At 50.8% G+C, this 22,746-nt stretch overlaps 1 protein-coding gene across 10 annotated transcripts in view; it reads right to left on the bottom strand.

The window, feature by feature from the left end:
* Positions 1-22,746, bottom strand: part of LOC127052478 (zinc finger protein OZF-like) — a 62,476-nt gene that overhangs the window by 9,094 nt on the left and 30,636 nt on the right. For 7 of the 10 annotated variants that reach the window (XM_050956194.1, XM_050956196.1, XM_050956199.1 and 4 more), the window contains exon 2: positions 11,717-11,861. The gene's annotated coding sequence lies outside the window, so the exon portion shown is untranslated. Of the gene's footprint in view, positions 1-11,716; positions 11,862-12,596; positions 12,746-13,025; positions 13,077-22,746 lie in introns of those variants that run through there. The other 3 variants (XM_050956190.1, XM_050956191.1, XM_050956193.1) reach the window with 3 other exon arrangements.

The raw sequence follows: 22,746 nt of genomic DNA, 5'->3' as shown, positions 1-22,746 counted from the left end.
AACAGATAGTATAAAGTCGATTGCGCGCGGCCACACTAGGTACATTAATTCAGCGGTGTGCGTCCATGGTCCGAGGCTAGTGTTGATTTCTGGAGCGTTGCACTGTGGGTAGCTATCCCGTAGCTATCCCATAATTCTCGCAGTCTCCTCCACCCATTGGAATTCTGGTTTGAGAGCCCAGTGCCTGATGGACAGAAATCATTTTCGCAGGTGGTTCTGGGTACAGCCTCATCCCTCCCTAAGTGAAAGCAGCAGACAACCGTTTCGCGCCTTTTTTCCTGGGTGAACTGTGCAGACGCCATAGCACTGCAAGCATGGACACCGCTCAGATCAACACCGCGATCGTGAACATTGTAAACACCTCACGCATTCTCGTGCAGTCTATAGTGAACCATGAACTGCAAAGCCAGGCGAGGAGGAGGCAGCGGCTACGGCAGCACAGCGACGAGAGTGATGAGGACATGGAAACTGAATTCTCCTTAAAGGTGTGCCCCTGCACTTTGGAGCTCCTGCTGGTAATGGGGCAGGTTCTACCCACTGAATGCCGATTTTGGGCCCAAGAAACAAGCACAGACTGGTGGGACCGCATAGTTTTGCAGGTGTGGGACGATTCGCAGTGGCTGCGAAACATTCGCATGCATAACAGCACTTTCATGGAACTTTGTGACTTGCTTTCCCCTGCCCTGAAACGCCACAATACCAAGATGAGAGCAGCCCTTACAGTGGAGAAGCAAGTGGCAATAGTCCTGTGGAAGTTTGCAATGCCAGACAGCTACCGGTCAGTCGGGAATCAATTTGGAGTGGGGGCTGCTGTGATGCAAGTAGCCAAAGCAATCACTAAGCTGCTGCTACAAAAGGTTGTGACTCTAGGAAACGTGCAGGCCATAGTGGATGGCTTTGCTGCAATGGGATTCCCTAACTGTGGGGGGGCGATAGATGGAACCCATATCCCTATCTTGGCACCAGCGCACCAGGCCACCCAGTACGTAAACCACAAGGGGTACTTTTCAATGGTGCTGCAAGCAATGGTGGATCACAAGGGACGTTTCACCAACATCCATGTGGGATGGTCAGGAAGGGTTCATGACGCTCGCGTCTTCAGAAGCACTGCTCTGTTTAAAATGCTGCAGCAAGGAATTTACTTCCCAGACCAGAAAATAACTGTTGGGGATGTTGAAATGCCTGTCGTTCTCCTGGGGGACCCAGCCTTGATGCCATGGCTCATGAAGCCATACACAGGCAGCCTGGACAGTGGTCAGGAGCTGTTCAACTACAGGCTGAGCAAGTGAAGAATGGTGGCAGAATGTGCATTTGGCCATTTAAAGGCGCGCTAGCGCACATTACTGACTCGCTCAGATCTCAGCCAAACCAATGTCCCCTTTGTTATTGCTGCTTGCTGTGTGCTCCACAATCTCTGTGAGAGTAAGGGGGAGACCTTTATGGCGGGGTGGGAGGCTGAGGCAAATCACCTGGCCGCTATTACGCGCAGCCAGACACCAGGGCGATTAGAAGAGAACACCGGGAAGCGGTGCGCATCAGAGAAGCTTTGAAAACGAGTTTCATCATGGGCCAGGGTATGGTGTGACTGCTGTGTTTGTTTCCCCTTGATGAACCCCACCCCCTTGATTGACTCATTTCCTGTAAGCAACTCCCCCTCCCCCTTCGATTACAGCTTGCTTAAGAAAATAAAGTCACTATCGTTTAAAAATCATGTATTCTTTATTAAAAAGCTCATTATAAAAAGAGGGAGAGAACTGGCAAGGGTGCGGTTTGGGAGGAGGATAGGAGGGAAGGAAAAGGCCACTAAAATCATTTCAATGTAATGACCGCCTTTTGGTTGGGCTGTCCACAGGAGGGGAGTGGGTGGGTGCACAAAGCCTCCCCCCACACATTCTTACACGTCTGGGTGAGGAAGATATGGAACATGATGAGTACTGAGGGTGGTTACACAGGGGCTGCAGTGGCACTCTGTGACCTCGCTGCTCTTCCTGAAGCTCCACCAGATGTCAGAGGATGTCAGTTTGATCACGCAGCAGCCCCAGCGTTTCATTCCGCCACCTCTGATCTTCCTGCCTACACCTCTGATCTTCCTGCCACTACCTCTGATCTCGAGCGTTTCTCCTGTCCTCACGTTCACTGGCATCTTTCCTGTAATTTGATACCACGTCCTTCCACTGATTCAGATGAGCTCTTTCATTGCGGGTTACTTCCATGATTTCAGAGAACGTTTCATCTCGAGTCCTCTTCTTCCTCCGCCTTATCTGAGCTAGCCTTCGGGATGGAGTAGGGAGGCTTGAAAAATGTGCAGCTGCATGAGGGAGGGAAAAAAGGGAGAGAAGATACATTTTACAGAACAATGGTTATACTCTTTCACAGTGAACAACACTATTCATCTTACACAGCACATGTTATTTCACTACAAGGTCGCATTTTGCATCTTAACTTTGAGTGCCTGGGCTCTGGTGTTACAGATCTCACAGACGCAGGTCCAGGCATCAGAATTCAGCTTGCATGCGACCATGGTAAGCCATTGTCTTTCGGCTTCAGCAGCCTTCACTTCCATTCACAGAAGCCACCCCCACCCCCCTCCAATTCTCAAGGATGATCGCTTTACCCCCTCCCCCCACCGCATGGCTGGTATCATGGAAGATCACCGCTAATCACCCCCTTTCCCCCACACTGTGTGGCTGGTAGCTGGGAAGATTCCTGCTAGCCAAACACGAGAAAGGTCAGCGCTATCCTTCCTCTCCTCCCCCTGCTTGGCCACATGCAAGGAAGGATTTCTTGTAAGCAACAGGCAAACACCCCTGTAGGAAAAAGGCCATCTCTGTCCCCTTAATTAAATTCCTGAATTTCAACCAGGTTACCATGAACGATATCACTTTGCTGAGGATAACAGAGCGAGATAAAGAACGGATGTTTCTTGAATGCCTGCAATCACCGGGACCATACGCAGCTATGCTTTGTCATGCAATGATACCCGATTACTTGCTACATGCATGGCGTGGTAAAGTGTCCTACCATGGTGGATGGAACAAGGCTGCCTTGCCCAGAAACCTTCTGCAAAGGCTTTTGGAGTACCTCCAGGAGCGCTTCACGGAGATGTCCCTGGAGGATTTCCGCTCCATCCCTAGGGCTGGTCTACACTACGAGGGGGAAATCGATCTTAGATACGCAACTTCAGCTACGTGAATAATGTAGCTGAAGTCGAATATCTAAGATCTGATTACTCACCCGTCCTCACCACGCAGGATCGATGTCCGTGGCTCCCCCTGTCGATTCCGCAACTCCGTTGGGGTTGGAGGAGTTCCGGAATCGATATAAGCGCGCTCGGGGATCGATATATAGCGTCTCATCTAGACGCAATATATCGATCCCTGAGCAATCGATTTTAACCCGCCGATACGGCGGGTAGTCTAGACGTAGCCCTAGACATGTTAACAAACTTTTCTAGTAACTTTACTGCCCACGAATGCATCCCAAGCCCTCAGGGCAAATAAATCATTAAAAAAAGCTTGCTTTTAAACCATGTTTTATATTTACAAACATACACTCACCAGAGGTTGCTTCCATGGCTTCACTGTCTGGGCTAGTGGCTTGGGAGGGCTGGGACGGTAATTCTGTCTGGGTCAGAAAGAGCTCCTGGCTGTTGCGGTTAACAGAGTGCTGTGTGCTCTCTTCAAGTTTATCCTCCTCTTTCTCCTTCTCACCTTCCCCGTCCGCATAATCCTCAGGCATGGCTGAGATTACAATCCCCACCACGGAATCCAAGGACGGGGGGAGGGGGGTAGTGGTGGTGCAGCCCCCTAAAATTGCATGCAGCTCAGCGTAGAAGCGGCATGTTTTCAGCCCTGCCCCAGACCTTCCATTTGCATCTTTGGTTTTCTGGTAGGCTTATCTGAGCTCCTTCACTTTCACTCTGCACTGCACTGAGTCCCTGGTGTGGCCTCTCTCCTTCATGATCTTGGAAATTTTTTCAAAAGTTTTTTTCATTTCGTCTTTTGGAACGGAGTTCTGTTAGCACTGAATCCTCTCCCCATATAGCGATCAAATCCAGTCCTCCCGTGTGGTCCATGCTGGAGCTCTTTTTCTATTCTCAGGAGACTGCATTGTTACCTGTGCTGATGAACTCTGCGTGGTCACCTGTGCTGATCAGAGCTCCACGCTGGCCAAACAGGAAATGAAATTCAAAAGTTCGCGGGGCTTTTCCTGTCTACCTGGCCAGTGCATCCGAGTTCAGATAGCTGTCCAGAGCGGTCAGTGGTGCACTGTGGGATACGGCCCGGAAGCCAATACCATTGATTTGCGGCCACACTAACCCTAATCCGATATAATAATACCGATTTTAGCGCTACTCCTCTCGTTGAGGAGGAGTACAGAAACCGATTTAAAGAGCCCTTTATATCGATGTAAAGGGCATCGTAGTGTGGACGAATGCGGCGTTAAATCGGTTTAACGCTGCTAAAATCGGTATAAACACGTAGTGTAGACCAGGCCTAAGATTCAATGGACTTAAGTAAGTGACTGGTCCTTTGGGACTGGCAGTAACCTGAACATTGCAGTGATTCATGGTGTAAGGCAGTGGTTCTCAACCAGGGGTCTCTGGCCCCCTGGGGACTGCAAGCAGCTTTCAGAGGGACTGCCAAGCAAGGCCGGCATTAGCCTCTCTGAGGCCCAGGGCAGAAAGCTGAAGTCTCAGCACACAGGGGTAGTGAAGTGAATTGAGCCAGCCACCGAAAGATCCTTGTGCCTTCAGTTCCACACCGGTCACAGGAGTTTACTAGTACTCCCTCCCCAGACTGCTGGGGGCAGTCAGGGATAGTTAGCGGGTTATGAGAATTAGAAGAGGGAAATTCATTAAGAACAATGATATTTGTGTGTTTATTATTAAATCTCCAGACATCCACCAATCCCGTCCATCTTCCGATGAGCTATAAATATTTAAGGGACTCACCAACCAATCCTGCAGTGAGTTTCTGCCCTTCCCCACTTTCTATAGCAGCACTTTTTAAAAACAGGTCAGGGAAACATGTAAATTCTTTGAACCAAATTCTGGAAGCTGCTGAGCATGGACAAGTTAAAATTAAACCAAGGTTCTGTCTTTCCAACCACCTGGACCCTAGTTCAAAATAACAGGCACTCCCCAGAAATCTGAAATAGCCAGTTCATAACTGATAGAATGTTATTTATCTATTGACTTCTGGGAAGTACCAATAAAGGAAACAACCCAGTGAAGTTGATACCCTGAGAGAAAGATCTCATGTGTCTTTATAAATTGGTATAATCTAATCTGGGACTTTATACACTAAAATGCCTTATTCGTAGCCCTATAGTGACGGCCTGGAGTCACTACGGGGCAGAATTAAGGTTGGGTGTCATAGCTGTGAATTTCCATTCCCTAGTATATTGTGATTGCTATTAATTGGGTTAGACAAAATGAATTTTGTCTTTCTTTTTTTAAATTTCAGTTGATGGTATCAATATTTATTTTTAAATCCTTTTTTTCAATGTTTACAATTTCAATGTTCAGAGCTGTGGGAAATTATAGGGGTGACCAGGCAACAATTATTTAATAACAGTAACTGTTGAGTGTCAGAAAGCCAAACCTTGACTAATTATATATAAATATCTTTCATCTCTGTGTGTACAGTGAAATCAACATTTATTGCAATTTATTAATAAAAATCCAATCCTTTCAAGCATACATTTAAGTACTTTAATTCTTTCACTTCCTAGACTGTAATGCTTCCTTTGAGGATAATTACACCTTTCATGATATATTTTACTCTCAGTACTGTAACCTCATTGTGATGTAGCTCCTGTCTGGGAGCTCTGCTGAGGCCAGTGGCATTCTGATCAGAAGCTGACACTGACACATGAGCAGAGACCCATGGGGGAGGGTGGAGGATGAGGTAACATGGAGGTTACCAGGGTTGAACATGGCCCTACAGAGTGTGGGGAGCAAACTCCCTGTGACCCTCTCCTCTCTCCCACCTTCCAGAGTCAGTAACTCTGATTATCCTTCCCTGAAATCTAAATAGCCCCAGTATGTGAGACAGTGATTAACGCAGGTGCCTTAGGGGCTGCAGCGCCAACCTCTGCCTGGAGGAGGGGGATAAAGAAGTGCAGTGGAAATGGCTTAGGCTGGGAGAGGCCACAGCTGATGTGGGACTGGGGGCTGAGTTGACCAAGAGGCCATAACTCATGGGGGGTTGGGACAAGAAGTGAACAGGACTGGGTAGAGGCACTTCTGTGTATTTTCCCCATTTACCATCCTGCCATGTATTTAATATAGAAACTTTTCATTCACATTTAAACGCATTGGAGCTAAGCTGTTTTGATGCATTTCCAATGACAGTGGTACAGTTTTAATTAGGTGCTTAATCAGATGCCTATGTAACACAAAGCAGTCAATAATTGGTGTGCTTTCATGAATTAACTTGACTGTGTGCTGTGCATCGCTTTAAAAAAAAGTTGGCATGAGCCAATGTAAAAATTTCAGGCATTAAGAAATTGAAATTAGGTGCCAGTTCATTTCTCATGCATTTATCTCAATTTTAATTTTAGCTTTGGATCAGTATTAACACTATGTTGTTTAAATATCATCAGAATCTATTTGTATAATTGTTTGCAAGATTTCACTAGACATTGTGAACCAGCCATCTTAACTTTTTATTTTGACATTACTAAATACAACCCACCGCACCACTCCTGAAAGACTGCAAGCCCCGGCTGGTGACTTGCTCCCTAGAGAGCAAACACCTGATGAGCCCTTTTGCCCTAAAAGCGTTTTTGGCTCTCTGACATTGCTTTATGCACTCCACCAGAAAAGGCTGTAGGTAACCAGGTCATTACAGCAGATCTCCACTAGGTATCGTTCTACCAGCTATGTGCCAAAATTCAAATGGTTCTGTTTGTTTTATCTTTCATTCAGCTTTGCAATTCTTAGATCCCATTTAAAAACTGGAACTGAAATAACCAAAGCAAGTTAAGAAGAGAGTGACATCGGGCACAGGCGGGGGTAAAACAATAAAGGGAAAGAACTAACTATGCAAAAAGGAACATCGCAAACTATCAGAGCCCCAGACCCCCGTCCAACTGAACCCACCCCAGCCAGGCATATCAAGCTGGGCCACTGAAAAAATCACCCATTCTGCCTGGCAGCAAATGCTGCGTGTTCCAGACGGAGTTACGGTGTGTGTGTCTGCTCTGCTGACGTGCTGCTTTGATACGGAAGGCACCACAGCCACAGGGAGCAGACACATGGACTCCTACAAAACAAAATCCCTGATACACCTCCAGCATCCCATCCCCTCCCACACCTCCACGTGGCCATTCTCAGCCCATTGCTAACAGCTCCTTCCAGCCTTCAGCACTATAAATAAATAAAACATGGTGTTACAAAAGGTAGATCATGCCAGAGAAACCTGTTCTCCTTCTGTGAGAAGGTAACTAATTTTTTGCACAAAGGAAATGCAGTAGCTCTCATCTATGTGGATGTCAATAAGGCATTTGGTACAGTTCCACATGGGAAACTGTTTGTTACATTGGAGAAGACGGAGATTAATATGAGAACCGAAAGGTCAATAAGGAATTGGTTACAGGGGAGACTACAAGGGGCCATACTGAACGGTGAGCTGTCAGGCTGGAGGGAGGTTATTAGTGGAGTTCCTTAGAGATCAGTCTTGGGACCAATCTTATTCACCCTTTTTATTAGCGACCTTGGCACAAAAAGTGACACAAAACTGAGAGGTATTGCCAAGATGGAGAACAGGAATATCACACAAGAAGATCTGTGTGACCTTGAAAGCTGGAGTAATAGAAATGGGATGAAAATTAATAGTGCAAACTTATGCACTTCGGGACAAAGGACAAGAATATTTGCAAGAAGCTGGGGACTTATCAGTTGGAAGTGACAGAGGAGGAGAAAGATCTGGGTGTATTGGTTGATCAAAGGATAATTATGACCTATCAATGTGCTGCAGCCGTGAAATAGGTTAATGCAGTCCTAGGATGCATCTGGCGAGGTATTTCCAGTAGACACAGAGAAGGGTTAATAATGTTATACAAGGCACTGATGAGACCTCATCTGAAATACTGTGGGCAATTCTGGTCTCTCATGTTTAAGAAGGTTTAATTCAAAGTGGAACAGGTGCAGAGAAGGGCTACTAGGTCAGGCTTGACAAAGTCCTGGCTGGGATGATTTATTTGGGGATTGGTCCTGCTTTGAGCAGGCGGTTGGACTAGATGACCTCCTGAGGTCCCTTCCAACCCTGATATTCTATGATTGTATACTAGGATGATCTGAGGAATGGAAAATCTGCCTTATGAGAGGAGACTCAAAGAGCTTGGCTTGTTTAGCCTACCCAAAAGAAGGCTGAGGGGAGATATGATCGCTCTCTAGAAATACATCAGAAGGATAAATACTAGGGAAGGAGAGGAGTAATGTAGGTTAAGCACCAATGTTGGCACTAGAACAAATGAATATTGGCCATCAACACATGTTGGCTTGATATTAGGCAAAGGTTTCTAACCATCAAAGTGAAGTTTTGGAACAACCTTTCAAGGGAAGCAGTGGGGGCAAAAAAATCTAACTGGCTTCAAGACTGAGCTCGATACCTTCATGGAGGGAGTGGTATGATGGGGCTTTCTACAGTGCCATGTAGCTGATCTGCAGCTTCTAGCAGCAAATATCTCCAACGGCCGGTGATGGGACACTAGATGGGGAGGGCTCTGAGTTACTACAGAGAATTCTTTCCCGTGTGTCTGGCTGCTGGGTCTTGCCCACATGCTCAGGGTCTAATTGATTGCCAGATTAGGGGATGGGAAGAAATTTTGCCCAGACTCAGATTGGCAGAGATCCTGGGGTTTGGGGTTTTTTTTGCCTTCCTCTGCAGCATGGGGCATGGCCTGGGTCATTTGCAGGTTTAAACTAGTGTAAATGGTGGATTTATTTGTAACTTGAAGTCTTTAAATAATGATCTGAGAACTTCATTAACCCAGCCAGAGGTTAGGGGTCTATTACAGGAGTGGGTGAATGAGGTTCACTGGCCTGTGTTGTGCAGGAGGTCAGACTAGATGATCATGATGGTCCATTCTGGCCTTAAAGTCTGTGAGGCCATGGCTACACTGGCGCTTTACAGAACTGCAACTTTCTCACTCAGGGGTGTGAAAAAAACACCCCCCTGAGCACTGCAAGATACAGCGCTGTAAAGCGCCAGTGTAAACAGTGCCGCAGCGCTGGAAGCGCGGCTCCCAGTGTTGCAAGCTAAACCCCATGAGGATGTGGAGTACGTGCAGTGCTCGGAGAATTCTCTCCCAGCGCTGGCGCTGCGACCACACTCGCACTTCAAAGTGCTGACGCGGCAGCGCTTTGAAGTTTCAAGTGTAGCCATGCCCTGAGTCTATAAACTGTGCCTTGCGTTGCACAGACACTGGTGGAGATCAGGGCCCCATCGTGCTGCACATGGCAGAGAATCTGACTGAGATCAGCATCACCATTGTGCTGGGCACTGCTGACAGAGAGGGACAGTCCCTGCCCCAAACAGATCACAATCCAAGTAGACAATGAGTAGGAGGAAAACAGAGAGGGGCTGTGACTTCCCCAAGGTCACCAAGCAGCTCAGTGACAGACCCCGGAACAGACCCCAGTAACTCCAGAGCCCCGTCATCCGCAGCCTGGAATGGTCTCCAGACCCCATTGTATTAGGCTGCAGGAAGAGGTGGTCTGCCCATGGATGCACAGGCTGTCTTGGCATGGAGCTCAGCTGCAGTCCCTGCACACAGCCCTGTGCTCCTGGCTCACACCTCCAGCACTCACTGCTGCCGCTCCGTTACCAGCTGCACTGTTCAGCCAGTCCCAGGCCTTAGCGAGGTCACTGTCCCCCCACACTCCAAACCTTCAAACTCGGACATGGTGCACCAGTGCCAATCCAAGTGCACTCGTGTAAATTTTGTCTATACTAAGGGTTTACACCAGTGCCTAAAACACCAGTGTGGCAGAGCCCTTCAGTGCCCAAAACAGCAGTATGGTGGCACTAGAACTGGGATCTATTTCTAGCTCTGTCAGGGACAGCCTGGGTGACCTTGGACACGTCAATGTTTTTCCTCTCAACTTTAGTCTCTTTACCAAGGTGCCCACTCACTGGGGTCTCCTCTCTCCACAGCTGCTCACCACTCAAATCTGAGAGGGTCACCAGAGCTAAGATAGTTCAGCTCTGGAATGGTCTTACAAGTGGGGCTGTGGAGTCTCTGTCCCTGGAAGCTTTTAAGAACAGGTAGGACAAACCTCTGGCAGAGATAATCTACATAGACTTGATCCTGCCTCGGCAGAGAGAGTTGGACTTGATGACATCTTGAGGTCCTGTCCAGCCCTACATGTCTCTGATGCTATGCAATAGATACGTATAAAACACAACGTACAGAAAAAACCCACCACAACATACTGTCAGGCAATTCAGAAAAACATCAAAAACCAAAAAAACGACACTCCACAGCCTAAAATGACACAATACAAAGAAGAAGAAAGCAACACAATGCAAACTAACACACCCTAGGACAAAAGTACACAATGCACAAAAGCTCAGCTTAAACCAACACAACAGACACCAAACAAGCTGAGGCAAAACAATGCACCATAAAACTCTGCAGTACAGCATGGGGCAATCCCAATTCCAAACGGCACTATGCAAAACAGCTCAGCATAGTACACAACAGCAGGAAAGAGAATGATTTCAATGTAGGCCTGGAAGGGATCTTGACAGGGCGTCTACTCAAGCCTCCTGGGCTGAAGCAGGACCAAGAGTTCCTAGACATTCCCAGCCTGGTGTACCTCTAACCTGGTCTTAGAAACCTCCAATGAAGGAAATGCCACAGCCTCCCTTGGAAAACAACGCAAGGCAAACACAGACCAAAACAAGCTGCACACGCACACGCTGGGCTTGGAGTTAAGGGGAGAGGAAAGAATTCAAACAATCTGGGTTCAGTTCCCGGTTCTGCCCCAAATTCTCCATGCAAACTAGCAAATTACTTCAGCTCTCGGAGATTCAGTTTCCTCATCTGTAAAATGGAGAGTCGCCTCCCACCATCGGCCTATTTAGGCTTTGAGCTTTTTGTGGCAAGGCCTTGGTGTCACTGTGGGCATGTCCACACTGCAGTCAGACACCGGCGGCTGGCCCATGCCCGCTGACTTGGGCTCACACTGCTCAGGCTGCAGGGCTGTTTAATGGTGGTGTAGATGTTCCGGCTTGGGCTGGAGCTGGATGTCTGGCACCCTACCACCTCGCAGGGTCCTATAGCTTGGCTCCAGCCCAAGCCCAGACATCTACATGGCAATTAACCAGCCCCTTCGCCTGAGCCCTGTGAGCCTGAGGCAGCTGCCAGGGGCCAGCTGGGGGGTTTTAACAGCAGGGTAAAGATATCCTTGGTGTCTGTTCAGCACCTGTCACAATAGGGACCCTGATCTTGGTCGGTGTCTGTGCAGAGCCCTGCACAACAGGGGACACAACAGTCCCCTGATCTCATTTGGGGACTCTGCAACTCCCAGTATTACAGGATCCCTGATTTTGGGGTCAGTGCAGTTCCAGACCCTCACAGGGACACAGATCTCAGTCAAGGCCTCTGAAGTGCCCAGCACTATGGAGGCAGCAGTTTGGGTAGCAGTCGTGCGCTGCCCGGCACAAGGGGGGCCGTGATCTCAGTCCAGATCTCAGTTTACCTGGCACAACAGTGGGGTCTGATCTCACGTGGGGTCTCTTCAGTGCCTGGCAGAACAGGGCCCAGATTTCAGTTGGGGTTTCTGCAGCACGTGGCAGAACAGGGCCATGCTTAGTACGATAAGAGCCCTGATCTCAGTCACACACCTGGAGAGAAAAGCGGGAAGATTTTTGAGAATTTGTTCAGTATTTCAGAACTGAGGAAAAAAAGGGGCACAAACTAAATATTTTCCAATATAAGAGACAAGCATTAACATGTGGGGAGATTTTATGTCATCATTCAACCACTCAAGAGAAAAAAGGGGAAATTTGAGGGGATTATACAATGATATTGAATCAACAACAGAATGGGATGGATTCTTCTTGCCTCACATTCACATGGCCAGCAGGAAGCCCTGGGTGATGTGGCTTTCACAGGAGAAAGGAGTGGGGCTGGAGTTAGAAGGTCGCTGGCTGTGACTGTGAAAGTCACTGGCTGTGGGGTCTGGGAATGTGACTAGTAGGCGGTGGGGGGAAGTAGCTGGTACAGGGAAGCCTGGGTCTGGGCCATCTCCAGGGGGAGAGGCTTATTCCTCCTTTTGCTTCCTGGGCCTTCCCATGCCCTGTTGCCAGCAGAGAGTGCCTTCCCCCCGTCAGCCCAGCTCAGAGGTGTCCCTGTCTCAGGGCTCCCCCAGCCTCTGCCCATTAACCCTCTGCCCAGTTCAGCAATCACTCAGGGGAACGATTTCCCACCTAAACAAGGACAAATCACTGCAGGTAAAAATGGGGGAGAAACACCCCAAACCTGAGATTTGAACTGGACATTGGCGAAGTGGAGAGAAAATGGGACACAAACGAGGGAAGAAAACAGGGCACTTCTCAGGGATTTGAGGGGGGAGTCACCCTGGATGTTGTTCGTTGCTCTCGAGAGAGAAAGGGGGCAGGACTGGAGGGAACGGGGGGGGAAATCCCCACGGGAGGGGGCAGCGGTAAATCCGAGGGGCTCTCAGCCCCGCCATTATTCTCCCCGCTCCTCGGGGGTCACCGGCTCTTCCCCCCCCCGCCCTCGCCCTCGCCCTCGCCCATGTCCGGGCTGCACAGACACTTTTCATCCGCCTCTTTCCCAGTCTCCCCCCAGGACCCCCACGCCGCGACCCCAGTGGCGCCAGGCCCCCAGGGCAGATCCTGGCCGGGCCCGGGGGGCGCTGGGCTCCTGCGGGGGCAGCTGCTCCGAGCCCCCAGCGGGCGCGGCCCAGGGAGCAGATTCCGGCGCTGCGAGATACTGGGGCAGAGTCACCGCCCGGCCCCGCCCCCCCAGGCGCGCTCCGGTACCTGGAGGCTGCAGCTCCGCAGCGGGGCAGGCGAAGCCCGGGGCGGCTCCAGCGGGAGCGGGGTCGGCGCCGGGCACGGGGGGGGGGGGTGGTTAATGAGTCTCCCCCGCAACAGACCCTTCCGCTCCGCTCGCGCTCCCAGATCACAATAGAGCAGCGGATCACACTCCGCCCCTCCCCCCGATCTGCGCATGCCCAGTGACGGGAAAGGCCAGCCTGAGAGTCAGGAACTACATTTCCCAGCCTACCCCGGGGCGCTTCCACCCTCTCCAGCTCAGGTAAGGGAGGGGTTCAACAGGTGAAATTGCGCATATTCCGTGAGAGCCCCGGTGGGGGCGGGAGAACAAAGCTGCTGCTGCTGCCGTCTCCGTGTGAGCCGGGCCGGGGCTGAGCAGCTGCTGCTCCCAGGTCTGTGCGGGGGCGTCCCGGCATTAACCACTCCGTGCCCGGCCGAGGGGGCTTTCTCCAGCTGGGACCCGCCCCAGCCCCGAGGCCCCCGTGAGTGAGAGACCCCGGGGGCACTGGCCAGGGCCGTTCTTAGACTTTATGGTGCCCTAGGCGAGATTATTAAACTGGTGCCCCCTGCATGTCTTGCTCTTAGCAACACAAACATAAGCTAACACTATTGGAAAACTTGCCACAAGCATGTTATTAAAACCAGTTTAACTTAATGAAGCACACTGTAATGCTGATGGACTAGCACTAAAGAAGTAGCGCTATAGAAAAAATTCTGATTTGACAGAATGATGCAAATAATATCTTATTGGAAATGTACATGAAGAGGTATTGAAACAAGGATTAGTTTTTAATTAAAAGCAATCTTTATGGCTTTTTTGGTTGCAAAATCAGTAATAATGTCATCCTATGACAAAGACAAAGTGATGTCTTGTTTGATTGCAAGAATAGCAAGACCAGTCAAGTGTTCCTGACTCATTGTAGAGCGGAGATAGTTTTTAATGAGATTTAGTTTTGAAAAACTCCATTCTCCTGATGCTACTGTTACAGGAATTGTCGGTAGAATACGAGTGGCAATGTACACATTAGGATATATGTCAACAAGTTTGCTGGTATGTATAAACTGTACAGTGTCCATCATCGATTTTGCATGTGGCAACAACTCAATTCTTTGTACAGTTCAAGTCCATTTAAATCAAAACGATCACCGTGCTTCAGGAGGCTCTGTAGGTCAGGGGTCCCCAATGTGGTGCCCGCACGTGCCCCGGCACCCACAGGGGCCTCTCAGTGCACCCATGTACTGGCCGGAGGATGAGCATCTGCCGAAATGCCGCCAAAATTCGGCATCATTTCGGCGGATGCTTGTCTGCCACCACGGTCCTTCATCCGTCGCCCGCCAGACGAAAAAGTTTGGGGACCACTGCTCTAAGCTCTTGCACTTTGTCATTAGTTGCTCTTGTTTTCCTATTTCGTTGAATTTAGTCCCACTCAGCCCGCTGCCAGCTGAGTGAATGGAACCCCAGGCCGACAATGGGTTGAGTGGCTCAGCTGGGGTCTCAGCCACCAGCCTGCTCAGCCGCTGCCAGCCTGGGGTTCCTTGAGGGTCCCCAAGCCAGCAGTGGGTGCTGAGTGGGGCCGGCGGCCGGGACCGTGGGTGCCAATGGGGCAGCAGACGGAACCCCAGAGCAGTGGCAGGCTGAGCCACTCAGTTCGCCACTGCGTGCCATCAAAAATCAGCTTGCGTGTCACCTTTGGCACGTGTGCCGTAGGTTGCCGACCCCTGCTCTATACATTAGTAAGGAGATGAGCATATTACAGTTGTTGGAGGGCTCTATTTAGCAGTAACAGGGCTATCAGAAAGTCAGTCAACATTTTTTGTTTCTCTGATGAAAACTGGCCCACTCCCTTCCCCATACCAAACTTGTCACAAATAATTGTTAACTTAATCTTCTGTTTTTGGCTAAGATATTGATTTAAAAAAAATATTGAAATTGAATTCAGGATTGTTAGCAAGCATTTTTGGCAAACAAAGTTGTTAAATGACACTTTATATGGCAACACAGTACTGCTTTCATGCTTGGCTCACCCCCCAGCCTGCTGGTCCAACAGCTGCAGTAGAGGAGGACATAGGTGGAAAACTGCAGAACCCCAAAATCCACCTCTTGGGGTGCAGAGTGGCAACAGCAGCAGCAAACCCTCAGGTCCGATCACACACCAATGGGCACCACCGCGTGCCCAACGGATCATGGTGAAGTTAGCACAGCATCTGATCTCAGGGACGGGGCACTCATGGAGCCACAGCAGCTCATCCTGCCCTGTGCAGTTCTCCCCAAATGAGATGGATCGCTGCCAGCCCGGGGGAGAGACATGCTCCCCAGCTAGGGTGACCAGATCCAGATGTCCTGATTTTATAGGGCCAGTCCCGATATTTGGGGCTTTGTCTTATATAGGCACCAATTACCCCCACCTAGGATGACCAGATAGCAAGTGTGAAAAATCAGGAAGGGGGTGGGGGGGAATAGGAGCCTATATAAGAAAAAGACCCCAAAATTGGGACTGGCCCTATAAAAGTGGGACATCTGCTCACCCTACCCCAACCCCCTGTCCTGATTTTTTGTGCATGCTATCTGGCTATCCCCAGCCCAGCCCTGTGCGACCCTTCCAATCCTGGCTGCCTGCGAGGAAGTGAGTTACTTTCACTTTCATTCCTCAGCAGGCAGCCAGCCAGCCATTCTCCTCTCCCCCACAGCACTTCACCAACCCAGCCCTGATGGAGGGGAAGGGGAAGAGAGAGGTGCTCCGTGGGGGGGAGGGAGAAACGGGGGTGCTCTGTGGGGCAGAGGGGAGAAGAATGAAGGTTATGGGGGACAACAAAGGATACTGCCAGAGCCACCGAGCCTGCCTCACCTCATGCCAGGGGAAAGAGTCACATTCACAGGTGATTTCCTTCCCCGACCCCTTGCCAGAGACACCAGCAGCCAATCCCCTCCCTCAGACTGTGCTGCATTCGGCTCTCTTTAGGACCCAGCAGCTCTGCTCTTACACGCTCCACTGCTTCCCATCTGTTCAGACTTAGTGGTGCCCTAGGCGGCTGCCTATTCTGCCTATGGCTAAGGACGGCCCTGGCGCTGGGGCCGGGTGGGAAAGTGACTCTCTGTCCCGGGGAACCTGGGAGAAGCTTCGGAGCTGCCTCAGCCCCAGTGGAGCTGCAGCAGGATCGGCCCCGGCCTCGCTGGGATTGTGGGGGCGGAGCCTAGGACCAGGTGGGGGGGCGGAGCCTGGGGCCAGGGGGCAGGTCCGTGGGGGGAGAGGGGTGTTGGGCGGGAAGGGGAGAAGCGGGAGTTGTGGGGGAGTTGAACTTGTTGAGGTTATCTTTATCCCAGACTTTTCAGGTTCCTTGTCTGACGGCAAGAGAGACAGGCAACCCAGCAAAGTCCAAAACCAAGTTATTTATTGATGCATGCACATAAGCAACAAAGAACATGCCTGTTCTCCACAGAGAACCAGAAACAGCCCCCCCTCCCGACTTTCTTCAATACAGCACAAATTTATATAAGCAAGTTTATATCACAGTTAAAGCATTTAATTGCCTGCGCTTAATAAACAGCACCTGGTGAAGCATTTGATTACAAAATTCATGGCCTTGAGCAGTCCCTGACGCACAAGCATCTTCCTTATCAGTACTGAGAATTTTTTTATCGGCACTTCCCAAGCTTGAGAGCAAGCGGGGGGGAAGGGGTTTATCCACCCAGCTCCTGCTTGCTGACTTCATTCACTCACCTTCTGAGCCCTCCTTGTTCATGCATCAAGCGTGTGATCACCTGCTCAGCCTATCTTATGGGCCTATCTTATGGGCCTTCGTGCCCACTTTAAAGCATCCTATCTATCAAACTGTCAGTGCTTTCAAAAGGAAGGCAGAGGATGGGAACACTCCTGCCACCGAGGAATGGGGCCATTGATCCCACTGCCTCTCGCATGTAAAGCGAGCACTCAACCACTTGAACTAATTCTACTGTACACAAGTAGATGTCCTCAGCCACCCGTCTCATTCCAGAGGCCAAGAACGACCCTGCGGCTGCCCATGACTTCTTTCCGAAAGGGCTGCTTGGCAGGCTGTTTTCTGTGGACCGGCTAGCTCAGCCTGTGAGAGCGTGGTGCTAATAATGCCCAAGGACGGCAGGTTTGTAGAAATTTTGGTGATGTCAAGAACCTACCCCTCCGAATTCCCCCCACCCCTCCACCCACCTGTCTAAGGCTTTGGGTTTGGGTGGGGCTCTGGGGTGCAGGCTCTGGAAGAAAGTTTGGGTGCAGGCTCTGGGTTAGGCAGGGGATTGGAGCCGGGGGGTGAGAGATGCAGGCTGTAGGAAGGAATTTGGGTGCTGGATGCAGGCTCTGGGCTGGGGCAAGAGGTGGGTGTGGCGGAGGGATGTGGGCTCTGGGAGGGAGTTTGGGGGCTAGACGGGGTGGGTGTGCAGCATTGAATTTGGGGACAGGAGGGTGTGTGGGGGAGGGGGTGTGAGTACAGACTCTGGAAGGGGGTGGGGGGTTCAGTGCTTACCTGAGGCACCCCTCCGGCAGTGGGTCCCAGGTTGGGCGGGCCAGGAGGTCTCCATGCGCTCCTGTCCACCGAAGCCACAGACCCTCCTCAGGCATGCCTGCGGGAAGTCCACTGAAGCCACAGGACCAGCGGACCCTCTGCAGGCATGCCTGCGGGAGGTCCACCAGAGCCACGGGACCGACGACCGGCAGAGCGCCCCCCGCGGCATGCCGCCATGCTTGAGGCGGCAAAATGTCTAGAGCCGCCCCTGCCAGTAATTCTGAGGGACAATGGCCTAAGGTGTGTGCAGGGGGGAAATCCTCACATCTTAACCTAGTGTTTTCCATGCCTTAAATTTGGCCAGCACCAGGTGGGTCAGGCTGCCTAGGTACCAAACCTCTCTGTGGCTCTTACCTGCTGTACAGGACGTCTGTCTTCTCGCTCAATTAGCAGTGGGAAAGGGGAAAACCACAAGGAGGCTCCTCCTCACGCTCACAGGCATGATCCTGTATTCTCTCACAGTCCTCAAGGGGAGACCTTGAGAAGGAGACTCCCTGCAGCAAAGCCATTTCCCCACCCTGCCGCCTCTTTTACTTGTCTGTTGTCATAGACTATCTGTGAGGTCACCGCCTCCCAACCGCCTTTGACCAATCAGCTGAGGTCCTGCAAAAGGCTACTGTGATGTCACTGCCCTGACCAGCCCCTTTGCATATTTGAGCTGCTCCTGCTGTGTCACACCCCCACCCCCACCCCCACCCACTCAGTGTTAGTTCTGGAGATCAAGCACGTGATACATGAAAACATCAGAGGCTGCTCAATGTGCCGCACTGAGGGTATGGCCACACTTGAAATTTCAAAGCGCTGCCGCGGCAGCGCTGCAGGAGCGCTGTCGCGGCAGCGCTTTGAAGTGTGAATGTGGTTGGAGCGCCAGCGCTGGGAGAGAGCTCTCCCAGCGCTGCATGTAAACCACATCCCTTATGGGTGTAGCTTGCAGCGCTGGGAGCCACGCTCCCAGCGCTGTGGCACTGATTACACTGAGGCTTTACAGCGCTGTATCTTGCAGCACTCAGGGGAGTGTTTTTTCACACCCCTGAGCGCGAAAGTTGCAGCGCTGTAAAGTGCCAGGATAGCCAAGCCCTTAGGGTTTGGCTACACTTGCAGCTGTACAGCGCTAGGAGTTACAGCTGTCTTCGTACAGGTGTGTAGGGAAAGCGCTGCAGTGTGGCCACACTGACAGCTACCAGCGCTGCAGTGTGGCCACATTTGCAGCATTTGCAGCGGTGTTGGGAGTGGTGCATTGTGGGCAGCTATCCCAGAGTTCAAATGGCTGCAACGTGCTTTTCAAAAGAGGGGGGTAAGGTGGAGTGTGACAAGGAGCGTGGGGGAGACAGAGAGGGTGGATTTTTGGAGCTGACACTGTGTCAGCTCCCTGCCTTGCAAGTTCCGACCCCTTCCCCCACCCCTCTCTCATTCACTAAATGCAAATAGCCTTCTTTGTTTTTTTCCTCACAGACCAGATAAGCAGCTGCTCCGAAACGGACCCCCCGCCTCCCGTCCGCTGTGCTGCTTCTCTCCTCAAGCAAACACTAGCTGTGGACAGTCCAAAGGGATCCCCCTGCCTACCTCTGCTCATTCACTGCAAACAGTAGCTGTGTTTGTTTTTTAGATAAGCAGCTCTGGGAGCCCTGAGTTCACAACAAAACAAAGAGAGGCATCACAACAAAACAAAGGGTGTTATCTTTACTTAAAAGCATTATGGGAAGGTTCCGGAGGTCAGTTACTGCGTAGTAAGGTTAATCACTGATTACACTGGCACCCCAGCGATGCAACAGCAGCGCTGTTCTCTTTATTCCTGTCATCGAGGTGGAGTACATGCAGTGCTGTAGCCAGGGAGATACAGCGCTGCATGTGCCTTGCCAGTGTGGACGGGGGGTAAGTTACAGCGCTGTAAAGCCACCCCCAGCGCTGTAACTCTCAAGTGTAGCCAAGCCCTTAGTTTTGCAGAGATTTGTAGATGTTAAGGCAAGAAGAGACCTTTGGATCATCCAATCATAGAATCATAGGACTGGAAGGGACCCCCAAGAGGTCATTGAGTCCAGTCGCTTGCACTCAAGGCAAGAGTAAATACTATATAGATCATCTCTGACAGGTGTTTGTCTAACCTCCTCTTAAAAATCTCCAAGGATGGAGATTCCACAACCTCCCTAGGCAATTTATTCCAGTGCTGAACCACCCTGACAGTTAGGAAGTTTTTCCTAATAACTAACCTAAACCTTCCTTGCTGCAATTTAAGCCCGTTGCTTCTTGTCCTATCATCAGAGGTTAAGGAGAATATTTTTTCTTCCTTCTCCTTGTAAAAACCTTTTACATAGTTGAAAACTGTTATCATGTCCCCTCTCAGTCTTCTCTTCTCCAGACTAAACAAACCCAGTTCTTTCAATCTTCTCTCATAGGTCATGTTTTCTAGACTTTAATCATATTTGTTGCTCTTCTCTGGACTTTCTCCAAGTTGTGAGCATCTTTCCAGAAATGTGGTGCCCAGAACTGTACACAATAATCCAGTTGAGGCCTAATCAGCATGGAGTAGAATGATGTAGGCTTCTTTTCAACAGCTCTACATTGTTGACTCTTATTTAGCTTGTGGTCCACTATGACCCTTGGATCCTTTTCTGCAGCGCTCCTTCCTAGGCAATCATTTCCCATTCTGTATGTGTGCAACTGATTGTTCCTTCCTACGTGGAGCACTTTCCATTTGTCCTTATTGAATTTCATCCTATTTCCCTCAGACCATTTCTCCAGTTTGTCCAGATCATTTTGAATATTCATTCTATCCTCCAAAGCACTTGCAACCCCTCCCAACTTGCTATCATGTGAAACTATGTAACTGTACTCTCTATGCTACGATCTAAATCATTGGTGAAGATATTGAACAGAACCGGACCCAGGTGTGAGCACAGTGGGACTCCACTTTTGATGCTCTTCCAGCCTGACTGTGAACCACTGATAACTACTCTCTGGGAACAGTTTCCCAACCAGTTATGCGCCCACCTTAGAGTAGCTCCATCTAGGTTGTATTTCCCCAGTTTGTTAATGAAAAGGTCATGTGAGACTGTATCGAAAGCCTTCCTAAAGTCTAGATATAGTATATTTGCCGCTTCCCCCCATCCACAAGGTTTGTTACCCAGTCAAAGAAAGCTATCGGGGCTGATTTGACACAACTTGTCCTTGATAAATCCAAGCTGGCTATCGCTTATCTCCCTATTATCTTCTAGATGTTTTCAGATAGATTCCTGAATTGTTTGCTGCATTATCTTTCGTGGTGCAGAAGTTAAACTGACTGGTCTGTAACTGCCTGGCTTGTCCTTATTTCCCTTTTTATGTGTGGGAACTACATTTGCCCTTTTCCAGTCTGCTGGAATCTCTCCCATCTTCCTTGACTTTTCAACTATAATAACCAAAGTAAAACTAGCCCATTGGGTCTGTGAGCAGGTAAATCGCCTCCTTCGCCCAGCAGCTCCCCCAGGGCAATGACCCAATGCCTCCCCCTACCACAGGGACAGAGGCTGAAAGTCCATTTGATGGTGGGTCAGGGGCTGGCGTGGAATGTGCTGAGATCTCAGCCTGGGCCCTAGTGAGGTAGGTGACCCCGTCACACACAACCACCCCCAGCAAGGCTTGCACCGATTTTCTCCCTGTCTGTGAGTCCCAGCAGAGAAACCAGGGACTCACTGGTCCATGGAGAATGAGCTCCTCTCCCCCAGCTGGGGGCTGCAACCCAGTGGTCAAGGGCAGCGGGTGAGAGGAGCTTGCACTTGTGCTCCTGCAGGGTCCATGGTGTGGGATGAACAGAGAACTCCAGTGTCCAGGGCTCTCAGGCCATGTGTCCATCCCACTGCAGGAGGGGATCTGGGAGCAGCCCGAGGGGACTGGGGTAGGAGTCGGGAAAGCAGCTGTCTGGGAGAAGGAGGGAATTCAGCTGTACTGGGGAAGCAGGGCTGAGCAGAGAGGCTGCTGCAGATGCAGCTAGTTCCCTGGGTACGACGCTGCAGCACTTTAATTACATGGTTAATATAAAGGTTTCAGCTCAGCTGAGTAATGTGCTGCACCCGTTTTAATGGTGTTAGGGGCTTTGCCAGGGTATAAAACTGAGGTGCAGCTTCATCCTGGTCACACTCCTCTATCCCTGCTCCATCCCCTCCCCCTCCAGCCTGTCCATGCCCCCCTCCCCCGAACACTCCTTGTGCCTGCAGCTGCTGGGGGGAGGCCCAAGTGATACCTTTGTGGGAGGAATTTCCCAGGGTCGGGGAGGGATTTACACCTTCCCTACAGCCCCTTTGGCCCACACTGGGCAGCATGGGAGGCAGACACAGTGGTGGGCTGGGGTCAGATTTCAAGAATGTCTCTTGACGTAGGGTCCAAATATGGGATCCTGCCTTAACATGCGTAGGGGCTGGACACCTGCAGTGCCCACGGACTCCACACGCAACTGTGGCTGCAGTTGGAACAAGTTCCCTGCAGTCCTGTAGCTCAAAGAGAGAAACTGAGGTACCCAAAGTTAGGCCATTGTTGTAAATTGAGGCCTTCCCGCCTTGCCCGTTAACAACAGTCAGTGAGTGGCCGCCAAAAGATATGGGGGGCTGGGAGCTCCAGGGCCGCCTGAGGGCAAGTGGGGCAAATTGCCCCGGGCCCTGCAGGGCTCCCCTGCCCAACGAGGATGCCCCCTCGCCCCCAGCCTCTCACCTGCAGAGCCGCAGTGTGGCCAGCTGCAGATTTGTCCTGCTGCTTTGAGCGGCCGCCAAGGTAAGGGGGGACTGGGAGCTCCAGGCCTGCTCGGGGGGCATGTGGGGCAATTTGCCCCGGGCCCTGTAGGGGCCCTCTGCCCCACGAGGATGTGCCCACTCCTGGCTCCGACTCCACCTTCCCACATCCCCTGGCTCAGAGCACTGTGCATTTTTTAGTTCGAGGAGTGCTGTGGTGGAGACGTGTGTATAGTGTGTGCGTCAGACAGAGTTGTGTGTTGCAGGTTGGTTGTGTAGCAGGGGAGTTGTGCGGCTAGGGGAGGGTCTGCACAGTGGTGGGTGAGGGCTGGGGGTTGTGCACTGGGGAGGGATGTATAATACTTGGGGTTGTGCAGTTCAGGTCACTTATGGTGTGTATGGGAGGAGGAGGGCTGTGTACAGTGTGTTGTGGTTGTGTTGCTGGGGGTGAGGTGCTGTATGCTCTGCTGGGC

This window comes from Gopherus flavomarginatus, chromosome 5, assembly GCF_025201925.1.
Source record: "Gopherus flavomarginatus isolate rGopFla2 chromosome 5, rGopFla2.mat.asm, whole genome shotgun sequence".
Classification (NCBI taxonomy): Eukaryota; Metazoa; Chordata; order Testudines; family Testudinidae; genus Gopherus; species Gopherus flavomarginatus.
This window is presented reverse-complemented; position numbering and strand designations above follow the sequence as displayed.